This window comes from Equus quagga, chromosome 4, assembly GCF_021613505.1.
Source record: "Equus quagga isolate Etosha38 chromosome 4, UCLA_HA_Equagga_1.0, whole genome shotgun sequence".
Classification (NCBI taxonomy): domain Eukaryota; kingdom Metazoa; phylum Chordata; class Mammalia; order Perissodactyla; family Equidae; genus Equus; species Equus quagga.
Window position 1 is genome coordinate 132347237 of NC_060270.1, and position 17323 is coordinate 132364559.

Genomic DNA, 17323 nt, shown 5'->3' on the forward strand with positions numbered 1-17323 from the left:
AAATAAATAAATAAATAAATCCTAAGCACAGAGATACAGTAAGTAAAAGGGATCATCTGCACAGTGCTGTTCACAGAGTGGTCCATGGACCAGTGTCCATCAGCAAAAGGTTTGCTACTGGTCGGTGAAATAAGTGCAGAAATCGAGAGTAAGCAGTTAGAAATTCTAGCACATTGACCTTGTCCTGACATCCACAATTGTGGTCAGTGGACTTTGCTCACTGAACAAGTCAAGACCAGCTGAGGGTTTATCAAACTCGTGGGGTGGGACACATGGGGTACAAGCCGCATGCCAGGAACGTCCGATAGCTCCATGCCACAACATATAGCACTTTCCGTTAGTGCACAACTATAATCCAAAAGTGTGTAAAATCCAGAAATCATTTCTTTCTTCAAGAGGCAAGTTATTCACTACAAAATTCTTGAAATTGGTGACTCATAAAGGATGGAGGAGTAATCTGAAAATAATAGCATCACTTGCTTCACTTTGGATAAAAGTTTTAAATGAATATCCTGAGCTTGAAGAAACTGCTTTAAAAATCTCTTCTTCCATTCCTGTCAACACACTCTCTGCGAGACGGGTTTCTCGACTATGAGTGTTATTAAATCAAAACCTAAAACATTTTAGGTAGACACTATGCTTTGTGAGTAGCATGTCATCAGTCCAACCCAGATGAGATATGTTCAGAAGCAGAAAGCAAGTACATTTGTAGCATTAAAAACTTGAGGGGACGGTCCCGTGGCCGAGTGGTTAAGTTTGCTCACTCTGCTTCGGCGGTTCAGATCCTGGGAGCAGACTTGGCACGGCTCATCAAGCCATGCTGAGGCAGCATCCCACATAGCACAACCAGAGGGACCCACAACTAAAAAAAATATATACAACCATGTACTGGGGGGCTTTGGGGGAGAAAAAGGGAAAAAAAATAAAATCTTAAAAAAAACACAAAACTTTAAATACTGACATAAATGGTAGTTGTTCAAAGTGTGTGTATGAACACATATTATGGGGAATTGCTGCTTCACTTACAATTATTTGTTTAGTTACAATTACAGGTCAACAAAAGTTTGAATGTAATAACAATTCTCTAATTAATTGCCATACACACACTTTCAAGGAACAAGTGCACAGTTTTCATAATTATAATTTTCCTATGTTATATTTGTTATTGCTTATTGGAATGTCATTTTGTCTGTTGAATCTAATAATAAAAAGTCTGGGCTTATATCTTGTATGTACCGTTTCTCTTTTATTTTTCTAGTAATTCATAGCATCAGTCCACAATGTTTTGGAAACCAAAATTTTAAGAAAGAAAAACTGACCCTTCTGCACAGTTAATTTGAGAAATACTGATCTACCCAGATTGCTAGAAAACAAGCCAGAGTTAAACAAACATGGCTTTCCCTAGGGCTATATTTTCCAAAATTCAGGATATGTTGCTTCGTAATAGAATAGGCTTTAAATCACATTGAATCAGAGAGTAAGAAAGTTATTACAAGCGGACCTGTTCAGAAAACCTGGGTCTTTCAGTAAGAATCGGTGAAGTGAGGTACAAGCTATGCAGCCCATTCCCCACAAGCTTGCTACCGAGTAGTATGTTCTGAAATCAAGTCACGGACTAAATCCAGCCAAAGGTGCACCTACTAGTGAGCAGGTGCCAACCTGTTTTGTAGCTCAAGGCAGTCCCCCTTTCTTCCTCACGTACTACCTACTACCACCTAAGAGGAAAGACAGGGTGTCTGGACGGCAGGATGAACTGGTGTCCTGAGGACTCCACCCCAGCGGCAACTCCTGGGCTTCCCATGGCTTATTCATACAAGCATCATTCATTTCATGGATGAAAAATTATTCCTAACATCCCTTAGGCTAGTTAAATCCTCTGGCATAGATTTCTATAACAATATTTGAAGTTCTGAATGTCTAATACTGAAGGTATTAATTCCTTATTAGGGTACCTAAAATAAGAACAGCCTCTAAGAAGAAAATGAGGAAAGGATCACACTGTTTATCCTCAAGCACTTTCAAAGTAAATTGGCACACATACAATATAAGCACTTTATTCCAATAGTTCTACTGAAACCAAGTCTCTGTTTGATGATAGGACGCCGTCAGTAAATCTTCAGCACTTGCTAATCTCCCATCTTAAGAAAGAGCGGAAATTTGGCTTAGGGCCTTTGGCAAGTATCAGTATCCAACTAGAAGGTGACCACATTGTTTTGCTTTCATCATAATGATTGCTACAGTTACCTTCTCTTAATCATGTAATGATGGGATAGAGCTACCATTTAAAACAAACTTCCTTGAGTTAAATAAAAAGTAGGTAAACAGAAAATTAGAAATATTAGGTAGAAAATACAAAATATTACGTAATCAATAGCAGAGGCATATAAGATAAAAATTTGTGAAAATTATTCCGTCCTCATTTATGGACACTCCCAACTACCCCCAGCCCCGCCTCCCCACAATTTCCAGATACAGCAGCTCACCAGTGACTGGGGACGGCAACTGTTGCTAAAAATGTCTGGGGCTCATAATTCCCATAGTCCAACCTCAATCATCACCCAGGGAAGCCCCGCGGGATAATCCATCCTTACCGCAACTCCCCCTCCTTTAACACCCCACAGAGAGCATGTGGCGTGCAATTCAGACTTCTTTAATGTTTGTGTTAACCAAATTTGAGTGGCATAAAATAGGAAGGGGAGGAAGAGAGTTTTTATACACATCCAAGATGAGCTGAAAAAAGACGGAAATCCACTGTACTAACACAGCTATGGAATTGTGGACTGTTTTTGTTTTTTTTTTCTTTTTCTCTGTTTCCCAAATGTTCTATAATGTTGTTATGGGTCTCTTATAATCCAAAAGTGTGTTAAGAAAAAATAAAATATAATACAAAAAAAAAATGCAGAGGCATCTGAGCCTGATGCGATGGAAATGGGATACCTGAAACCAAATTTATAAGACCTCAGTAGCAAAGGCTCACTTTACAAAAGGCTTCTGCACGTCACCTCGGGGAAGTCCTTTAGAGAGTCCCACTCAGGGCCTCCAGGGGGTCCTGAACTCCTCTGTGCCATGCCCCGCCCTCCCCCACTAATCCAGGACGCAGCCTCAGCTCAGAGTCTGCTGCCTTCCTGACGACCCGCATCATCTCTGTATCTCTGCCTCTCCCAGGCCGGGTTCTCTGGCCTTCACCAGTCTTCCCATAACGCCTGCCCCACATGTGCCGTAGGGTCGGCATCTATCTCCACGACATGTGCAGCACCTTGAGAACCGGGACATGTCATTTCTCTGTGTCCCTGGTGCCATGGCCAGAGCTTAGCACACAGAGGGAGCTCAACAGATGTCTGCCTCAGGACTGGAATTAATTCAATTCACAACCATTTTAAAAAAATACATTTACTATTAATAAAAGCTACCACGTATTTAAGTGCTTTACATACATCATCTCAGATAACGTAACCCCAGAGCTCTGACGTCTTTATCACCATCCCGGTGCTACAGGTGAGGAAGAAGGCAGGGAGAGGCCAAGCAGCACGACCACGTCCAATCTCAAACCATCAGAAGGTGGTGGAGTCAGGACTGAAACGTCCCACTTCATGGGAACCTGACTTTCCTCTGCCACTCAGTCCCACTTTCACAGGTTCACCAGTGCAGCAGACAGGCAAAGCCACAGTCATCAATCTCTCCCACAGTGACACATCAGTAACTCGACAACCGTACCAAAAAATTTTAAAAAGCAAAATAAACAGACAAAAACATTGGCAGCTTGCTTCAGCTGTGACATCACATGTCAATCAGTCTATGTGCTAAGGAGCATTTACACACTTCCTTATTTCTTGAAAACACAGAAGTGTAAAATTCCATAATAAACTCTGCTGAAATAAAGGTAATAATTTATGCTCAGAAGCATCTTGTCTTCTTGCTCCTCAGCTCTTGAGATCAGTCCAGTCCACCTCTGATGGCAAAAAGGCAAAACCCTCCATGAAACACTTGGAGGAGGATGTGCAGATTCACAGACTGCAAGCACTGCTAACATTCTCCTCGAGGCTAGGGGTCACAGGCGTAGTTAGATTTAAGGGAAAAATTAATGTTTAACCCAAGAAAATCGGTAGGATGGGAATTATGTGAATTAGGCATATTTACTTTTTTATGCTTTTCTCCATTTTCTGGATGTCTTACAAGTAAACAAAAGTACTACTTTTTCTAATTAGGGTGGAAAATGCTGTAAATATTTTTAAAAAGAACGAAGGATTTCCTTTCCTCAATGATCTATAGCACCTACTTAACCTAAACTGAATTTGAACATAACCCAAGTATTATATTATTACCTGGAATTCACTTTAAAACACCACAGCAGAGCAGTATGAAATGTATGTGTGTGTTCCTTTTAATCTCCACCCTAACTGGGACTATACAGGCCAATGGTGGTCACCTGACATTGACCCAAAAGAACCGCACTCCCAGGGACAGCTTTCCTTCTCTCCAATCACCATCCATAGGTTTGGTCACAGGTGTTGCAGATGTTAGAGACGAGTCTTCATTGGTAAAATTAGCGGTGCTTAAGATGTGTGAACTGATCTCTCCCACAAACCCAGGACAAAAATCTAATGACTAAATGCAATGTAGTATTCTGGACTGGATTTTCTAGAACCGAAAAAGGGTGTTAGAGGAAAAAAGTCTAGAGTTTAGTTAGCATCAACGTGTCAATGTATATTTCTTAGTTTTGACAGATAAATCATGGTAGTGTAGAAGGTTAACAAAAGAGGAAATCAGGTAAAGGGTATATGAAAACTCTGTATTATCTTTGCAATTTTTCTGTAAATCTCAAATTATTACCAAAAAATAAAAATCTACTGAGCATGTAGACTGTGATGTTAAGATTGGCACCTTAGGCTTGATTCTTAAAGGCCCTGGGTATAGAATCCTGTTGCAGTGGATTCCTGTCCACCCAACCCTAGAGAGTTAACACAGTCTTCCTGCTAGAATACTGTTGCAATTGCCCCAGGAAAATCTACCATGTAATGTACACCTAAAGAGTACCTAAAAGGGCCGGCCCAAGTGGCGTAGTGGTTGAGTTTGGGTGCTCAGCTTTGGCGGCCCAGAGTTCGCAGGTTCAGATCCCAGGCACAGACCTAGCAACACGTGTCCAGCCATGCTGTGGTGGCATCCCACATAAAATAGATGAAGATTGGCACAGATGTTAGCTCAGCAACAATTTTCCTCAAGCAAAAAAGAAGATTGGCAACAGATGTTAGCTCAGGGCCAATCTTCCTCACAAAAAAAAAAGAGAGAGAGAGAGCACCTAAAAAGGACAGATTGTTTGGAATTCATAGAGATTACAGAGCATGCTATATGATTTTTTTTTGTACCTTCTTGCTAATAAACATCTTCATGTGCAATGGAATGAAGTCTGAAACTTGCTTTCACTATAACCTGTAAGAAAGTTACTCCTAAGTATTGGAGGTTAGAGATGTTTACCAAAGCAAATAAGCCTAATAGTGGTGCATATGCAAAAGGGCTTACATTGGTTTGTAAAACAATACTCAAAACAGTTTTTCAACTGTTGCTTTCAATGACGGACATGGAGCAGTGTCGCATAGTTAAGCAGAATAGTCAACATGGAGACAGGCAGGTCTGAGGGAATTCAATCCAGTTAAGATTAATGTTCAGCTCCCATAGGAGGGAATACATGAGTAATAATCCACCAAAAGTAAGACGAAAGTACTTTATTATAAGATCAGAGAAAATATACTGCGAACAGGAGAAAGCTAGCTAAAACATAAAACAGTGTGGTTTTAGGATCTATGGAAGAAAGTATATGTTTAAAGCTAGGCACAAGCTTCCCAGCCATCCCTTAATGTTCACATCCCTTCCAAAACCCAGCGGCCATGTGGCAGATGGACACACTGGGACGGATTCAGGCAGGGAGAAAAGCATTACTTTGTTTTATCTTCACGACAATCTAATGTAGTAGATATTATCATTCCACTTAACATACGAAGAATCGAAGTTCTCTTATCGGTCAAGTATTAACAATTGGCCCAAGCTCACAAAGCTAGAAGTGGGGGAACCAGGATGAGACCCAGGCCTGTCACTTCAAAGCATTTCCTCTACCCTGAGTCTCCCTTTTATTTCAGCACTACTATGAAAAGGGAGTACCAAAAAGAAAAACCTACCGTTAGTCACCAACTCATCGCTGCTTTTACACAGAAAACTTCTAACGGAGATAATTACAAAATATTTTCTTCACAACAATGTTTCAGAAACTTATATATGAATATTACTAAATCATGTGAACCCAGCCACCGTACACGACATAAAGTTGTACTTGCCAAACTCAAGAGCTCACACTCAGGGTCTGAGGCAATGCTAGAAGCATCGGAAATGACAGGAAAACCTTCTTGAAGTGTCAAATTTTACCCAATGTTGAGCAATTTAAAACAGCAGTATTTTTATGTTAAAACAAAAGATATAAAACAGAATAAGCATCTGCATGAATATTGGAAATAATGCAATTCAGAGAAGCTTCAAACGTGTAGCAGAACACTGTGAACTGTACTTCCAGCCCTGGGGGGGAGGTCTACATTTTTTCAAATGTAAATCTAGAAATAGTTTGGAGAACATTTTTAAGAAACGTTACATGATTTTTATGTCCTGGTTAAAATTTTGTAAGCAGTCATGTAAATTAATGCTTAAAGAAAGCTCACCGACACAAAGACTCGCAGGTCTGCATTTTTTTGTATTTCAACATTTTAAAAATATAATGATAAAGAGTCCTTAATTTTTTGCTCATAGAGACCATAAAAGATTGGGTGATCGCTTTCCTCTCAAAGCTTCATTTTCCTTTTCTAGAAAATGAATCCACAGCAAGGGCTCAATAGACGCTGATGATGGCGGTGACGGTGAGCGTATGGGCGGTGGCATCTTTGGTTAAGGTTCTCCTATATTTCCAGATCATTTGAGCCATTACTTTATATGATAAATTCTTCCCTCAATAAAAGTGATACAGACCTTTATCTCTTTAAATGATTCAGTTACATAAGTGTGCGACGCATTAGCAAGCAATTAATTCAATATTAACATTCGTGCCTACATTATTGGAAATTGACTAATTAATGGAAAACAAAGTCAAGCATATTTTTTTAATTACAGAAATTAAGTTACATATAAGCAACACGACCGCCACCCTGTTCTCTACATGGGAGGTAGACCAGCCTCCCCTAACAAAAAATGATTTGCTCCCTGAAGCAACCAAAGCTAACAGACTTTCCAAGTCAGTGCTGCGCGCCCGTGCCAGAAGCGCCAGGACTAGAACCCTGCTATCCTGGCATTACCATCCCAGGCTCCGCCGACCAGAACACGATGCTCCTCCAAAAACAAAACAAAACAAAAAAGGCTTTTCTATTGTGCACATCCAAGGCATTGTCAACTCATCACTGTTCCATTGTTCTGCCCATTCTTCATCAGAGCAGTCACAATTATGTGGTCACGCCTGGTTCTTTTCCTAATTCTAATAAAAGCCCAAGGACAGAGAATTCCACGTCCCTACAACTTTTCATTCTCTAGAACTCCAAATTCACCATTTCAATGTTTCATTCAACGGCTGGAGTAAAAATGAGAGAGAGCAGTCAAGCGTCTGGAAATTCTGGGGCTTTCTCTGATTCGTACTAGCGAAATGCTCCCAAAACCGATAAATGAAATTTCACTTATTGGTGCAGGGAGTCAGGGGTACCCAGAACCAGAAGACTGATTTGACTAATGAGAGCAATTCCAGCCACGACACTCTCTAATAGCTCTCTCAGAAACAAAAACTGAATGAGGTTGAGGGTTATAACCACATGTGGTTATAACACCATAAGGAATCAATGTTCCTGTACATAATTAAATTGCAACATTTAAGACAAAGAATGTTCTGGTTCGGTCAGAGCAAAACTATCTACTGAGCGCTCAAAAGACTGTTGGCTTTTGTGGATTCCCCGTGTTATGCCAAGAATAATCAAGAATGATACCTTGGAAGAGGACTATGATAATGTATCCAGGAGGAAAACAATATGTTGCCATCTCTCTTCACACTTTGGTAGGTGACTAAGTTTTGTTTGGTAACAGGAACTCAAGTAAATGGAGTTTTATTTTAGATATTTATTATAAATTCATTTAAAAGGCATTTTATTATTATTAAAAGGGAGTCAAGGTAGAGTCTAATCCTGCCACTAATTCTCTTTGTGATCTTGGGCAAGTCACCACCTACTTCAACCTCATTTCTCTGGCAAATAGGAATGATAACCCATCACGCCAGGCTCAAGAATCATTAAGGATAAAAAAAATTAACAGGGAAGTACACTGTAAAAAATACAAACAAACACTAAGAGTTGTTACGAATATATGGCGAGGACCTTAAGATGGGCGTGCCTCACCCGTGCTCTCTTTCTCTCTTTTTGAGGACTAGAATTCGGATGTGATGACCCAACTCGAACCATGCAGATGAACAATACTATACTTGGGGATGGTGGAGCAAAATTTGGGAAGTACCCGAATGACCACGAAGAGCAAGGATGTCTGGCTGCCTGGTCCTTTCACATTGGAAATGTCACATGAGAAACAAACATCTCTATCCTTTTGACCCCTGTATTATTGGATTTGTTATAGCAGCCTACCCTAATACAGTTAGTAACACCTAAGCACAAATCAATCTGTGCAAACCAAATCCCATTTACAGACCTGTTTTGCTCAGCCCTTCCAGTGCTGGCCTATACAGTACTTTGTAAGTCTGTTTAATTTTCACTTAGAGGTCAATAATTAAAAGTCAGAAGATGTCATATAACAATCCAAGACTCTTTAAAAAAAAGGAAAAAAGTCAGAAGATCTGGCAACAATGAGCTGTCTTTTACAAATGGCAACAGTTGGCTGGAACTGAGCAGACTTGCCCCTCAGAGAGGGCATATGCCATCCAGTTCCGCATAGCCCCCCACCACTTCAAAGGCCTGCTGTATTTATTTCGTTTTCCTGTTCTCAAGCACTAGTAAATACGTGACTTTGCAACTCCTCATTAAATAAACTTGTGCACATTTAAAAGTCTTGGGATTCAAATAATATTATGAATTTCAGGCCTGGAGAGCAATAGATTAAAATAGTTAACTTCTGCCAAACTCTTCTCCCTGAAGTTCTGCCTATTAACTCTACTATGTCTAGTAGATAACCATTCCCAGAGAGTCCACAACACCACATCCTTCCTCACCTGGATTACAGCAATAGCCTACCTGGTCTCCAGCCTTCTGCCTTGCCCACCCATTCATTCACGGCACTAAAACCAGAGCCACGTCTCTAAATTGCAAACTTAATTCCCCTCCTTCCAATAGCCTCACGTTTACCTTTGGAGAGATCCTAAACTCTTTAACATAGTTTATGGAGCTGTCTCGTAATTTACTTTAAAATATAGTGAGACAGCGACATATACGTGCGTGTGTATTAATTTACAAACAAGGGACAATAGTAAACAGTTCAAGTCCCCTAATCAAGAATTCATTCCTGTTAGCATTGCAAAGACCCTATGCAGGTGTCCAGCTTCCAGAAGCTGCTGCACCAAATCCTGGCTGTTCTATGGGAGGGAAATAAACTTCTATCTTGTTTGAGTTATTATAATTTGTGGTCTCTTTGTTGCAGCACCTTCAATTATTCCCTAACACACACTATACCCAGTGTTTTTCAGTGTCTTAAATATACCAGATTCCCTCTCGCCATGAGTTCTTTGCACATGCTCTTCCCTCTGCCCGGAACTCTCCCACCTCCTCAGCTTCAGGTGGCCAACTTCTGCTTCGGTTCTCACCTCCTCTGAGAGATTATCCCTAACCTTAAGACTGGGTTCCATTCCCCTTGACACGTATTCCAATAGCAGACTTCTTGCTATCAGCTATCACTTTATGCACCTGTCCTTCATTAATTAGTATAAGGGATGCTAGAAATAACCTTTCATTGGTGAAGCGAATGACCAAGAAAAAAGAACCTGACTTCCAGAATGACCTTTAACAGTAGTGCTGGCTATCCACCCTGGCTTGTCAACCAATTCCAGACAATTTTGTGGGAGAAAATAAACTTCCATCTTGTTGGAGCTACTGTAACTTGGGGTGACCTTGTTACAGCAGCTTAGCTTGTACCTTAACAAATGCACTTACCATATTTAATGCTTTTCAGGTCCGTGAAGAGAACATGTTCTCTCTCACCTCTGAGTCTTTGCACACGCTATTCCCGGGAATACTCTACCACTTCCTAATGTTAACCTGGTTAATTATTTGTCTCCAGATTGCAGCTTCAAGATCTTCTTCTTGGAGAAATCCTCCCTACCCTTGAGGGTCCATTAGATCCAACAGAACACGCCGCACCCTTCCCATCATTGCTTCAACATATTTTCCCGCCTTCGTTTTGTAACAGTCTCTTTCCTTAGACATGCTGTAAGCTCCTAGAGGGCAGGGGCCACTTCTCATTGGTTTACTGCTGCACAGGTGGCACCAAGCACTGTGTCTGGCACCTAACATTATGATCCAGGGCACATGTGTCCATCGTGGCCACAATGCCACCTGGAGAGATCTTGTCAATTATCTTGCTATAACCTAGATATATCTCCCTACTTAATCTTATTTTACTTATGGTAATACTAATAAGGAGAAAGAGAGGGAAGAAGACAAAGAGGGGAAAAAAGGGAAAAAAGGAAAAGAGGGAGGAGGAAGGAGAGATTAGTTTGGCATAATTTGGCGTGGGTTAGTGAACTCTCCTGTCTGTCGCTCCCCAAAACATCTTATTAAGAAAATATATTCAGGGGCAGGCCCGGTGGCACAGCGGTTGAGTTTGCATGTTCAGCTTCTCAGCGGCCGGGGGTTCACCAGTTCGGATCCTGGGTGCGGACATGGCACCGCTTGGCAAAAGCCATGCTGTGGTAGGTGTCCCATGCATAAAGTAGGGGAAGATGGGCATGGATGTTAGCTCAGGGCCAGTCTTCCTCAGCAAAAAGAGAAGGATTGGCAGGGGTTAGCTCAGGGCTAATCTTCCTCAAAAAAACAAAAAAGAAAGAAAGAAAGAAAATATACTCAGGGGCTGGCCCCATGGCCAAGTGGTTAGGTTTGCGTGCTCTGCTTCGGTGGCCCAGGGTTTCGCCAGTTTGAGTCCTGGGCACGGACATGGCACCACTCATCAGGCCATGCTGAGGCAGCATCCCACATAGCACAGCTGGAGGGACCCACAACTAAAAATATACAACTATGTACCGGGGGGCTTTGGGGAGAAAAAGCAAAAATAAAATCTTTAAAAAAAAAAAAAAAAGAAAATATATTCAAAATACACGGGGGTCGAAGAAAGATAACATACAGTTTCTGTAGCTATAATTTTTTTCAGGCTAATATTTATCTGATGTGGAGACCAACCAGGTGCCCTCTTCCTATCCCTTTACCCTGCACACAACTTCAACTGCATCTTCCCCATGTTGGTTTGAAGACTGAGACAGGTGCTTAGTTAGCATGCTTTCATTCTTCCTGGAAACTAGGGATTGGGCAGTCGATCTTCTGGTAAACAAATAAATTATAATGTGAAAAGGTCCAAGCTGAGGTCACCTGATCCCCTGTGAAGAAACTGTAAGAAAGACCCCTACGTTGGTTGGGAATTAGCAAGCAATGACCTCTATCTACTTCCAATGCCACGTTTCTAGCACACTGACGTCTGTCATTGATGTGGGACATTCTAGAGCCCCTTCCATGATATGAAGCAGCCTCAACCACCACAAATGAACCTCGCCCTTTAAATTATTGTGAACCACAGCAGCCAAGAAACAACTCGTCCTTTTTGTTTTTTCTTACCTTGTATCTCACTTCCCTCTCCAGCCTCCTGCATTCCCCTTCAATCTGCAGGCTGAAGGACAGAAAAGCTCCTATTCCTTAATCTCAGCAAACTCATACGCATCCTTGTCCACGGCACCGGAAAAGGAATATATAGATGTAATTTCATTCTTGATTTTCCATTAGCAATGTGTTTAATTAGTCAAGTAGCTCTGTTACTGTCACCTTAAACTAGGCTTTTTTTCTGGCTCAGCTTACTTCACTATAAAACAATATGAGGTCAATGTTACAATACAGAATTTAATTAAATGTCTAAGATGAAAGCTTCACAATCGCTTCCATTCTTGCTTTGCGTCAAGAACAAGAAACCAAATTTGGCTTGGGGCAGTACTAGCCTTGTGGCCAATGGCTACTGTACATCCTCAATGCCAAGAACTCTCCAACCCAGACCATCTGCCGCTTTGATATTGTTCACGAGCGCTCAGCTGGGCTGGGGATTTGACTTGTTTTTTTATTACTACTCCCCGATTTACTGTTGCACACTATTCCCAGAATTCTGTTTTCATTTGCTTTCACTGATAATATGCATCTGCAAAAAAGTCCCAACTTTGTGTGCTAAACTACTTGAGATCAGACAACTGGAAAGTAGTATGTACTAATTTTAATATCCAGCTATTCATAATCCTGTTTTGCAGCTGCAATTCCTGACCACAGGGAAGTTTAGTCTGGCTGTAAATGAGTCTTCCGAATGTGTCAGGGGCTCCTGTCCTTGTGCAGCCAAAAATGTTTACTCTGCTTTGTTCTTAAATTATGCAGCTCTTCCCCACCACACACACGAAACTGCTCATACGTCAGCATTAATAAATAGGAATAAATTATTAGCAGCAACATGCTCTGAGATCTCAATTCAGGGAGTGTGAAACATCAGGAGGATTTTGTTTCTTTTCTCCTCTTTAAAAAATACATACCCAAGGACTGTGGAAGAATCTTTTCAGCCTTGGAAACTTGGAAATGAGAACGGGGGTTGAAATGATAGCTAAATCTTCTTCTATTCTCTGATGCCTCACTCCAGCTCCCATAAATATCAGATGAGAGGCTGCGTATTCTGAATGTAGGCCAGCTGCTGTGACGCAGGAGGAAGATTTGGGGCTTTCAGATATAAATTTTTCAAAGAGCTAAAAGTAGCTCCCGAGAGCCTGCTTAACACAACCGCCCGCCGCAGCCTCAGACAGCGTCTCCACGGTCAACCTCTACTGTCAAACACGACAGCACTCACTGCCTCCTCCAGTGGCCTCACCTGGCTGGGCAGGGATAACCAGAATGAACAGGGCACTTTTTGTGCTCTTCTTGCCTCGAATTCTATTAGGGGCAACCATCTTGCTACAAGCCTGAGTTCCCAAAATCAGATCCTATTTCAACTGACACATAGTTCCCCACACCTAAACGGGGACAGTTTTGAAATGGCAAACACTAAATTAACAAAGTGGCCAACACCCCAACCAATGTGGTCTCCTTCAGTTTATACCAATTTGCACAGCAAATGACTAAGAAGAAAACAAATTGTCAATATTGCTAAAAAACACTCTTCTTCAACTGCTAAAAAAGCTAGCCTCTAAGGGGCAGCTCCGTGGCTGAGTGGTTACATTCACGTGCTCTGCTTCAGCAGCCCAGGGCTTCGCCAGTTCGGATCCTGGGCACAGACCTAGAACCGTCATGAGGCCATCTCAGGTGGTGTCCCACAGAGCACAACCAGAAGGAGCTACAACTAGAGTATACAACTATGTACTGAGGGGCTTCGGGGAGAAAGAAAAAAAAAGAAGATTGGCAACAGATGTTAGTTCAGGTGCCAATCTTTAAAAATAAAATAAAATAAAGCTCCCTTTTTTATAGCACTCCCATAAAAGAGAAAATAGATTTCCAAGTTTGCAAAAATCAGCGCTGCTCTCAGAAAGCTGGTAAAGACTCCAACTGAAGAAACACCAAATCATGATCAGTACTAAAATGAATATGGATTGGTTCTTAGCACCACTACAAGAAATACAGAGCGTTCACCATGCTGGTTTTGCTGTTTCTTAAACTGCTGCTTCCAACATAACACACAGGAAAGGACGAGATTTCAAATACATCAACATTTAGAAATTTTATACTGTCCTACACCAAATTCAGCTGCCTGAGGCAGAGGGTGGGTGAGTTTGGTGTGTAATGCCTTGCATGACATATTGAAAGATAAAGAGATCCGCTAAAGGCAAGCTCTAGGGCAATTTAATGAAAGGCCTCAAGCACCCCGCCCTGGGAGCCCATATGTGAGAACGCTGCACATCCCCTCACCATATACGTTTCTAGGTCTAAGGGCTGTGGCACGGTCAACCCCACATGTATGCAGGGAAGGCCTGGCCATGCTTCCCCTCTCCCCCCACCCAGCCCTAATTCCTACAGTCACTTTGGAAACGCAGAGACGGCATGAGTTCAAAAGCAGCAGAAGACAAGTCAGAGAAAGCAGAGACAGCTTAGAAGATTACACAAGGACAAACTGTCATAAATTCCTTTATGTTGCCTTTTCACTTTTGCCCAGAATGTCTGAAATTGCTCATTTCATTATGTTACACTGCTCAGATGTCATCAATTAGAGATCTGAGTTTAACAATCATTACCCACTAAAAAAAAATCCAACTACCTCCAGGGGAATCACTACACAATAAAGAATGTAATCAGATTGTTTTCCACTCTAACACCTACCAAAGAACTGTTACAGAGGGAAGAAATGGGTAATTGAGGCTTAATAATTTGGGAGCACTTCTTGGAACAATCTGGAAAAGCAAAGTGGGCCGGAATTATACAGCATCCTAAAAACTTAAACTCTATTTTTATAAATGGCCAAGGTTGGATACAGTGAATAAGTCAGTGATAATAGATTTCATGGAAGAATAACCTGATATGAAAACACTCTGATGCTCCTATAAAATGTGCGTTACCCTCTGGCTTTGTCCAATTCTGAGTTCATTAGTTTTCTCGGTACACCTAGGTGCATGGTTTGCCACTTGGAACTGTGACAGCTGCGGCGGCATTCTGCATAAGAGACTACTGTATGGGCCACAGGACCATCTGAGAGAGCTGAACTAGAAAGATGAGAAAGCCAGTAGAGGGGCCAGCCCACTGGCACAGTGGTTAAGTTCACGTGCTCCACTTTGGCAGGCCAGGGTTCGCAAGTTCAGACCACAGGCACAGACCTACACACCACTCATCACGCCACACTGTGGTGGCATCCCATATACAAAATAGAGGAAGATCGGCACAGATGTTAGCTCAGGGCCAATCTTCCTCAAACAGAAAGAGAAAGATTGGCAACAGAAGTTAGGATGTTAGCTCAGGGCCAATCTTCCTCACTAAAAAAAAAAGAAAGAAAAGAAAAGAAATGCCAGTGGACACTTGTTTTCCAGAGAAAGTGTCTAAAGCCCATAAATCTTCAAAGCTGGCATGCTCGGCCTCATAAAACTCCTGCTGCCTATGTATCTATGCCCCACCAACTTCCAGAATTATTCTACTGATAGCAGAAAGAGGGCTAGTAAAAAAACTAATAATTTCTTGATAACCATTAGAGTCTGCCATTTGGTACCTAGATCTGCATCCAGGACTCACCTCGAGCTTGAAGGGGAAAAGGAGATTATACATCTTAAGAAGTTACATGGAGGGGCTGGCCCCATAGCCGAGTGGTTAAGTTGGCGGGCTCCGCTGCAGGCGGCCCAGTGTTTCGTTGGTTCGAATCCTGGGCGCGGACATGGCACTGCTCATCAAACCACGCTGAGGTAGCATCCCACATGCCACAACTAGAAGGACCCACAACGAAGAATATACAACTAGGTACCGGGTGGCTTTGGGGAGAAAAAGAAAAAAAATAAAATCTTTAAAGAAAAAAAAAAAAAAAGAAGTTACATGGAAAATGCTCTTCAGCAGGCACATAATCCAACTTTCTGGACTAGGAGCTGAGAGCTACAAGGCCGGCTACTCACACTGTTCATCTGCCAAACGGCCACTGTGCTACAGGAATAAACTGAGCACTGATCCGTCAAGTCAGAAGTCCACTGCAACTCTCTGGGTCTCCGACGGCTGCATCAGTGGTGGTGTTGGGTGGAAGACAGCAGCAGCGGTAACAGAACAAGCCAAGAGCTCCCCACACATCAGCCATCTCTTGTGTGGCATATACATCACCCATCTCATGGCTAACTTCAAATACAGAGGCCAGGAAAGGTGAAACTAGTGAAAGGGAAGGAAAGGACAAAACCAATTCCTTTCTGTTTAATTTTGCCTAAAGTCATCTCCATCCCAGCAAGAAGGAAGAACACTATTCTTCTTCCTCCCTCCCAGGCCTCTGGGAACCTCAAAGGGAAAATCAGCTATGGCGGAAGAACCCGAACACCTTAACACCATAGCAGAATTTCCAGGAAAATGTGCTCGTGGATATAAACAAAAGCAAAAAACAAAAAAGGATACTGGAGAAAAACCCTGTTAGAAACTTAAGAATGTGCTATGTATGTATGGGAACAGGGTGCGAGGTGGGAAGACAGAAAGGCTCTGGATGGAAGGCAACAGATCCAAGAGGAATTCAAACACCCAACCTAGAGACAGCCGGTTGGATCCAACAGTTTATAATTTATGGAAGCTGGGGATCAGGAGGTGGCAGATCTCTTGGCCTGCCAAGCAGACCAGACAGGACACAGATGATTGCAATTATGGAAAGACTTCTCATAAACCCAGGGACAGCAGGAACGGGGGCGGAGAATGGGCCAGGCTGAGGTGTGGCTGAGGAGCACTCGGCAGAAAGACTGAGGACACTAACAGAGATGGTCCGGAGCGTCGATTGTGTCTCTACCTTAGAGACCTTGGCCCCCTGTGTCCTCCCCACCCCCTTCCATAAACTGATTTAGCCTTAGTGTATCTCAAATGCCTGTGACAAAGACAAAGGAGATGAGAAAGGAGCCAGTGGTTGCCAAATTTTAGAGTACCTATGAATAGGTAGCTTGTTTAAAATTAAGATTCCCAGGCCCCACCCCAAGAGATTCTAACACAGGTAGTTCTGGATGACACTTTGGCAAACACTGAATCACTGAGAGGGCAATAAAAAGGACAATTTGCTATCCAGCACCACAGCCCCAGATTCATTTTGGGGATGTTAAAAGGTATCCCACACACTCAGCAATCCTCAGAGAGGTCACCGCCAAGGAGGTCTACAGAAGTGCCCACATCACACTAATGGGAGAGATATAGCTCCACCCTGATAACTCTCCTATCAGGGCAGCCACTCTGGAGCTCAGTGGGTCACAGACTTAGCCAGCGCCCCTCCATGCCCAGCCTTGAGCACTTAGGTAAAAATCACTTGTCTTATTGAAAACTCTGAGTTTGTATAATTACACAAAGGTATCATGAGCCAACATGTTCTGAGACTTTTGTTTTTTGCTTGTGTAAGTTTTCCTCCCAGGTACCTTCATTTTTATTTGAAGGACAACCCCTGTGAC

At 42.2% G+C, this 17323-nt stretch overlaps 1 protein-coding gene across 3 annotated transcripts in view; it reads right to left on the reverse strand.

Moving 5' to 3' along the window:
* The window catches only part of LOC124238139 (E3 ubiquitin-protein ligase HECW2-like), a 375422-nt gene that overhangs the window by 304714 nt on the left and 53385 nt on the right, over positions 1 to 17323 (reverse strand). The window contains exon 1 of one of the 3 annotated variants that reach the window (XM_046658742.1): positions 11835 to 11923. The exons of the other annotated variants lie outside the window; for them this stretch is intronic. The gene's annotated coding sequence lies outside the window, so the exon portion shown is untranslated. Of the gene's footprint in view, positions 1 to 11834; positions 11924 to 17323 lie in introns of those variants that run through there. 3 annotated transcript variants of the gene reach the window in all.